Source organism: Limulus polyphemus, unplaced genomic scaffold, assembly GCF_000517525.1.
Source record: "Limulus polyphemus unplaced genomic scaffold, Limulus_polyphemus-2.1.2 Scaffold11, whole genome shotgun sequence".
NCBI classification, from domain to species: Eukaryota; Metazoa; Arthropoda; class Merostomata; order Xiphosura; family Limulidae; genus Limulus; species Limulus polyphemus.
Genome location: NW_013665621.1, coordinates 90,832 through 98,105, shown reverse-complemented (window position 1 = coordinate 98,105; position 7,274 = coordinate 90,832). Strand labels below are relative to the sequence as shown.

The window sequence follows — 7,274 nt, the reverse complement described above, 5'->3', positions numbered from 1 at the left end:
ACTCTTCCAAGACAGAAATTGGTTGAAAAAGCCAAAGCAATTCTCATAGACTACACGTTCTACCGATAGATAGCCAATTAGAAAACTAAATCACGTGTATTCGGAAATATCTGTGCTCCGTGTGAAGTTCGTACGGCAGTCCCACATGGAGAAGGTAAAGTAGGACATACCTCTATCTTGTGAAAAGTTTTCGTGACTGTGTCCTGCTACAAAGAGTAACACATAAATCTAAATTGGCACACGACCCCGTCCAGATTTATTACGTTCTCAATTAAAATTGTTTACATATATATATATATTAAATTTAAAATACACACTATAGAGGACTGAGATATGTGGTATTTTCACACCACAGTGTTCAGCACTTCTAGTTTAATATTAATAATTATTACAAATGCATATATTCAAATTAATAGTTTTTAATAAAAAAAAAGTCTGTTATTGAGGCTTTAGGATCTTCTTTTATCATTCAGTATATGGCTACTCTTTTTCTTTCTTAGCACTAAAAAATAAAAACAGTAAAACGTTAATTAACTTTTACATAAAATAATTCAAGAGACAGTTATATGCATAGTAGGCATCTTTAATAGTTGGATAAAGTTAATAATAAATCGTATGTTAAAAATTCTCAGAAAGTTGTTGAACATTTCTTAACATCTACAGTTTCATATCCGTAGGTATTTAGTATTTTAAACCTGAACGCCACCTTAATAGACACACGTGCTAAATGCTCGGATCAGAGGCCTCAAGGATTCAGGTATAACCATCCCTAACTTTAAAATGCGGACTCAAAGGAGGGCAATTAATCAAAAGCAACCACCGCCTATGCGGCTACTCTTAACTGTACGAAGGGATTGATTGTCACAGCCATAAAGCCATAGGATCGTTTAAGCAGGATATTGCAATTCGAGCCTTGGACTCTCTAATCCGCAGCCCGAAACGTAAAGTAGTAGACCACTCCAGGCCCCTATTAAGTAACTTCTGTTCATTTATTTAGTGTAATAAAATTAGGAATCTTCAGTGACTTATTCATTACGACTTTGCAAGTTTTCAATGAAAACTCGTTTTGACTCTCATTCGACATAATGTTATTTAGAAGATTGCAAATTATCATGTGACTGTGATCCCCAACTGTGACACAAGCACATTTTTTTAAGTGACAAATCTCGTATACTAAGGATACGAGGTATAATGTGAGATCAGCTAGTTGTAGTATTTTTGGTTAAAGTTTTCCTTACGAAGTATTACATAAGTTGTAAACTTAATATAAAGCTGTTTAAGTTAAATCTACAGAACATAGGACATGAAATCTTATCCTTGCTACAGTAACGTCATTGGAGTCAGATGACGCCAATGGCCTCGTCGACTTGACAACCTTTTGGGCTCCACAAGATAAGTTGCTATGGCAACACAGCTCAGCATGCGTCACTCTTCCGTCATGTAACGTAAGATAGAGTGGCGCGAAGTGAAATCAAGGTGGCTCACGAGCCAACTGGCACCAGTCCGTAAACATACTTGGTATAAATGAGTAAGAAATGGCCCAAATCAGTCCTCTTTTCGTGTTCCCTCATAGAAACGGGTCGTGGTGCACCAGTTTTATATACGGATTCAGGATTTCAGCTTTCACATTTCACGTGCACCGTATAAAATTTATATTAATTACAAAGTTGAAAAGAAATCTTAGGCTACATCTGTTGTTTGTGTCGTCGACATAATACTAGTAATTATTTTCATAATGGCCAAACGTAATCAGTTATCAAAGTTATCTGTCGACAGCTTTCTCCATTGTCACCTAAAAAAGTCAGTATTGACATGTTATTATTCCATCGATGATGGTTGATGCTACACGATATCTTATACGAGTGTTATACAACCGTGTAAAAAACTGGGTAAAAAGTTATGGTATCTTTAAAGAGGCCTTGGAGGTGAATTAGATGATAACGCATTATCTTGTTTGAGGATAAGAAAAAAGAATGTACGGTTCTGTGTTCGGATTTTAAACTATGGATTACTTTAAAAAAGGATTAAGATGAAGAGGTAAGTACCACGATGGTATTATTTAAATATATACGTTAAAGAGTCTTATCTAAAATACGTTCGAATAACATCAAAACTAAATTTTCTAGGCCTTACCAAATAAGCTCATTTAGTTTGTTTTTCTTAAAAAAATAAACAAAACGTTATGAAAATAAATTAATCCTATTAATGACAATGGGTTAATTTTTATTAATAAAAAGTTCAGTTAAATAAATATAAGCGCATATCGCGAACTCTACGAAAAAGGGTTAATTATAAAAATATTTGCAAATTTGATTTTGGTGGCTTACATAAACTAGACATCGAAATAAAATGTAAATTTACAAACTACTAAATCAAATCTAAAAACATAAAGAAAAAACATTATACATATATATATGTATTTTATGCAGTGGTATTATGTATATAAACGCATTTTGTATTGTAGTATTATATACAAAAGCATTTTGTGTTGTGGTATTATATACAAAAGCATTTTGTGTTGTAGTATTTTATACAAAAGCATTTTGTGTTGTGGTATTATATACAAAAGCATTTTGTGTTGTAGTATTTTATACAAAAGCATTTTGTGTTGTGGTATTATATACAAAAGCATTTTGTGTTGTAGTATTATATACAAAAGCATTTTGTGTTGTAGTATTATATACAAAAGCATTTTGTGTTGTGGTATTATATACATATGCATTTTATGTGGCGGTATTATATGCACATGCATTTTATGTGGCGGTATTATATGCACATGCATTTTATGTGGCGGTATTATATGCACATGCATTTTATGTGGCGGTATTATATGCACATGCATTTTATGTGGCGGTATTTCTATAGAAAAGCATTTCTTTATACTTTTCACCTTAGATATTGTTTTTCATGGGTCACAGTTTTACGTAGGTTAGGACTAAAGTTATAGAAACTCTAAGTCATGAAAGCATCTTCGATGATAAATATGAATAGAACGTTCATGTGTAGAACTTTAAAAGTTTAATAATAACTAATTTTACTAAAATAAATGCGAAGCTAAACTGCTCAGAGCTAATCCATCCCGTATTTTCCTTCATTTAAAGAGATCGTTTATAAAAGTATAAGTATAAATTGACTGATACCTATAAAGATCCTCGTTACTGATCTGTGTTTTCTAATACCACTTAAATGACTGATTTAAGTTACATGGAAATAAACTTATTTGATTGTAAACAAAAGAAGACAAATAATTTATATATGCTTAGAAGCTTAATAAACTTGTTTGAATGGACGATCCCCTTCCCCTCCAAAAGAGATTTAACATCTATGGTATCTTCCGAAACAAGTTTAATTACTCAGACGACAATGATTAGACGCCCTAAGCTGTATTCTTTTTTAATATGGTAGTTAATTACTCAGACGACAATGGTTAGACGCCCTAAGCCGTATTCCTTTTAATATACTACATTAAATTTGCCAGAAATAAAGCTGTTGCTTCCAGTTTTTAATTGACTGATTCTGTGATTATAATTACCTTGAACATTGTTCATATCGTCAAGGCAAAATTATTTTATTAAATAACGTATGCAAAAAAACTTTTTGTAACGTATCATATAACAAGATAATGCAATGAAAATATATCATACCAAAAAAAACTTCCTTTCAGAATAATGACCAAGAAGATATGTACATGTTACGTTCGCTATGACGAAAAATGAACTTAAATTTAGGCTTAATCTGCCAATTTAAACACGTTTTGATTTGGATATCTGTAATGAACCAATAAAACAAATAAAACGTATGCTACGTTATATATATATACTTTGTTTTGCAATAATTTGCAATTTTGTCTAAAAAGTGTTAGTTGGCGTCATGATATAATCTATTTAGGTTATTAGTTTCACATAAACAGACGTTGACAAATGTATGTTATAAAAATCATTATTCTCTCAAGCTTATCTTTATTAGTTTCCTCACAATTCAGAAAGCACCCTATAAGTTATACATTATTATTACTAAGATGCCGAGCATATTGCAACATAAATTTCAAACGAAAACTAGAATTTTTTTTGATTAACTTGAATTATTATTTAGTTTTGTTATTTAAAAAAAATCCCTAACTTATGCATAGCGTATGATATTGACATTTTTCCATATGGAAGAAACTAATTGCATTAAATTTCAAATCCTATTCAAGATGTCTCCAGGAACTGAGTTAAATTTAGCATCCTTTAGCTTACGTCACTTGCTCTGATCATGTTGCTAAGCTGCGCACGGAAACCTAGCAGATACGTCAAATCACTTGACGTCGTAACTGGATGAATAGTGCATCGAGGGTGTGATTCTGTTCACGTTATCAGCCTTCAAAGCAGCCATGCCAAAAAAAGAAGGCTCTTCTAAAAGGACAACATATGCTTATAGAAATAAAACGAAATAAATTATAAAATTAATTTAAAACCCTGGATAACTTCTTCAAAGAATGTACACTCATATATATATTTGGTTTTGATTTTCCGTAAAGTAAATTACATTATAGATACTTTATTTCCAAAATGTCTACTGGTGGGTCAGCAGTAGGTTTCCAGATTTACAACGTTTGAATCCGGGGTTCGATTCCCACGGTGGAGAGACCGTAGATAAACCATTGTGTAACTTTGTTAAATAAACAGTAAGAACTTTTTACTTAATGCATTAACTCAAACACATTTGTACTTTATTTATCAAGCTAAACAGACTTGAACAAAATACCAAAAATAAAAATTGTTTAAATTAACGTTTTCATGGAATATTAATTTTAGACCTAAATATCTTAAAATGTTGGAAGTAAATTCAAGAGAAATAGTGAATTATAAGGAAAACTATAAGCCAGATTTCCTAAGACTGAGATTGAATCAATTATTGTATTTTCGATATCTGTACACTGAAATGCTCGTCGTACATTTGATAAACTATATATATACAAATATGTGAACGTCAATCTTTGGAACAACGGTGTCCATATATCTGAAACCATAGTAGCATTTGGAAACGTGGAACAGTGGGCTCGTGTAATTCAAGGGGTTTGTCCTGGTGACCTTTATAGACAGGGACGTTTTGTCTTTGTGTCCCATTTCACTTCGCATAAGACTTTTTTTTTTTAATTTCAATGACACAAAACAAAGTCGATTATGGCGTCAGACAGGCGCTGGTACTCAGAGATATGATTATCAACTACAAACGGATTTTCTTTCTTCCAAAACTATTGCTTCTAAGACTAAACTTGATTTACTGTGTATATGACGAAAATGTAAATTTCATTGCCATATCAACCAGAATTATTGTATTTATTAATCTTTGGAGTATATGTTGTCGTATAAGTCATGATGATATTTTCAAGTAGAGATTGGTAAATATTAACTTAGGGACAACTCAGATGTCAGGTAGGGGGCTAATAGAAAACATTGTATTATTTATCGTTCTTCTCATACTTTTTGTATTCAGTCTAAAATGTTTTATAATAATATTCTATGGAAGAAAATGACCATTTTTATGGAGAATAAGTAAAATATTTTTTTTCCTGCTTCTTCGGAAATGATCGAAATGTTTTTGTTTATTTGTTTTGAGTATTCTCACAGAGCTAAATAAAGGCTCCCTGCACTAGCTGTCACTGTTTCTGACCTGAAAGGATAGAGGAAAGGTAGCTTGTCAAAAGCACCCATCGCCAATCTTGAGCTACTTTAGTGGGATTTGAACCATCAGTCCGTTACTCTTACGCCCAAAAAATGTAGAACGATATTTTGCGGTAACAGGACACAATCCAGTAAGCTAGCCACCAGGCCACACAATCCAGTAAGCTAGCCACTAGGCTAAACAATCTAGTAAGCTAGCCACCAGGCCACACAATCCAGTAAGCTAGCCACTAGGATACACAATCCAGTAAACTAGCCACCAGGCCACACAATCCAGTAAGCTAGCCACTAGGATACACAATCCAGTAAACTAGCCACCAGGCTACACAATCCAGTAAGCTAGCCACTAGGATACACAATCCAGTACACTAGCCACCAGGCTACACAATCCAGTATGCTAACCACTAGGCTACGCCCGACCCAATCAGAAGGCAATGATATAAAAGCATTTATGAAGGAACACGCAGTGATACTCTAATGGACTTTTTCTCTATCAATGATTATCTTCTAGCAAGTGGTGTAGTATGGCGAATATGGAAAAAACCTGACTAACCACTTACCTACCAGAAGCTTACCCTTAGATATATAACTTTATGTTAAATCAACAGTTAATAAGAGCTATTGTTTCTGAGACACTTTTAATGACATCAAAAGACATCTATTATCATGTTCATCAAAGTCAAACTTTTTTTTTTTGCATCAAGACAGCAATATTATAAAAGTATAATATTATATTCGGTTTAGGTTTTGCTTTTGTTTTCCTAGTGTACAACGATGGTAAAACGATTTTGCAATTCTTATTTTTTTTTTGTAATATCATGCAAGCAGTAAAATACAGGCCTACGTGATGTCCTACACTTTGTCGAATTGCGTAAGTGAAGGTTAGACGTTGGACACAACCCAAGATTATTCGAAACTATTCTTAGAAATATCCATTCCCCATGCCCTCACTCGTTCATCTCGTGAATTCTATTCTTTCTTCTTGCTGGCAGAGTTTAGATCGTTAACATTCTAGTACATTTAATCACAACTGGAGAAGAAAGAGACAGTGATAACACAAGCCTAGAAATGTTTCGTTTGATACCGAGACTTTTGTTTCCAGTAATTTTAAATAAGCATTTGTGTATCACTGAAAAGGCTTAACAAGCCCCCAACGAATCATCTCTACGTAGAGATTTAGGACGTTTCCACAGAGACGGTAAATCTTCTAGATCACAGATCGCAAAAATTTATAAAGCAAACCAAAGAAAATGTCGAGAAATTTTGTGTTATAAGAATCATTATTATAAGCTAAGATTATTTTATGCATGTATTGAAACATTGCGAATGTCATAATAAAAAAATATTTGAACCAAGTAATATATATATATAATCAAACTGGAAAATAATCTCAAAGCAGCCCCCCCCCCCCCCCACGTGGCACAGTGGTATGTCTGCGGACTTACAACGCTAGAAACCGGGTTTCGATACCTGTGGTGGGCAAAGCACAAATTGCCCATTGTGTAACTTTGGGCTTAACAACAAACAAATCACTTCTTTACACAAAATAGCTTATTTCCAGAATTACATCCTATAAAGTTAGAGATTTTTTTATATTCAACATACAAT

The 7,274-nt window shown here is 33.1% G+C and overlaps 1 protein-coding gene across 4 annotated transcripts in view; it reads left to right on the top strand.

The window, feature by feature from the left end:
* Nucleotides 1-1,581: 1,581 nt before the first annotated feature.
* LOC106478469 (probable nuclear hormone receptor HR38) overlaps nt 1,582-7,274 on the top strand; it is a 38,836-nt gene continuing 33,143 nt past the window's right edge. For 2 of the 4 annotated variants that reach the window (XM_022382164.1, XM_022382160.1), the window contains exon 1: nt 1,582-2,037. The gene's annotated coding sequence lies outside the window, so the exon portion shown is untranslated. The remainder of the gene's footprint in view (nt 2,038-7,274) is intronic. The other 2 variants (XM_022382182.1, XM_022382170.1) reach the window with 1 other exon arrangement.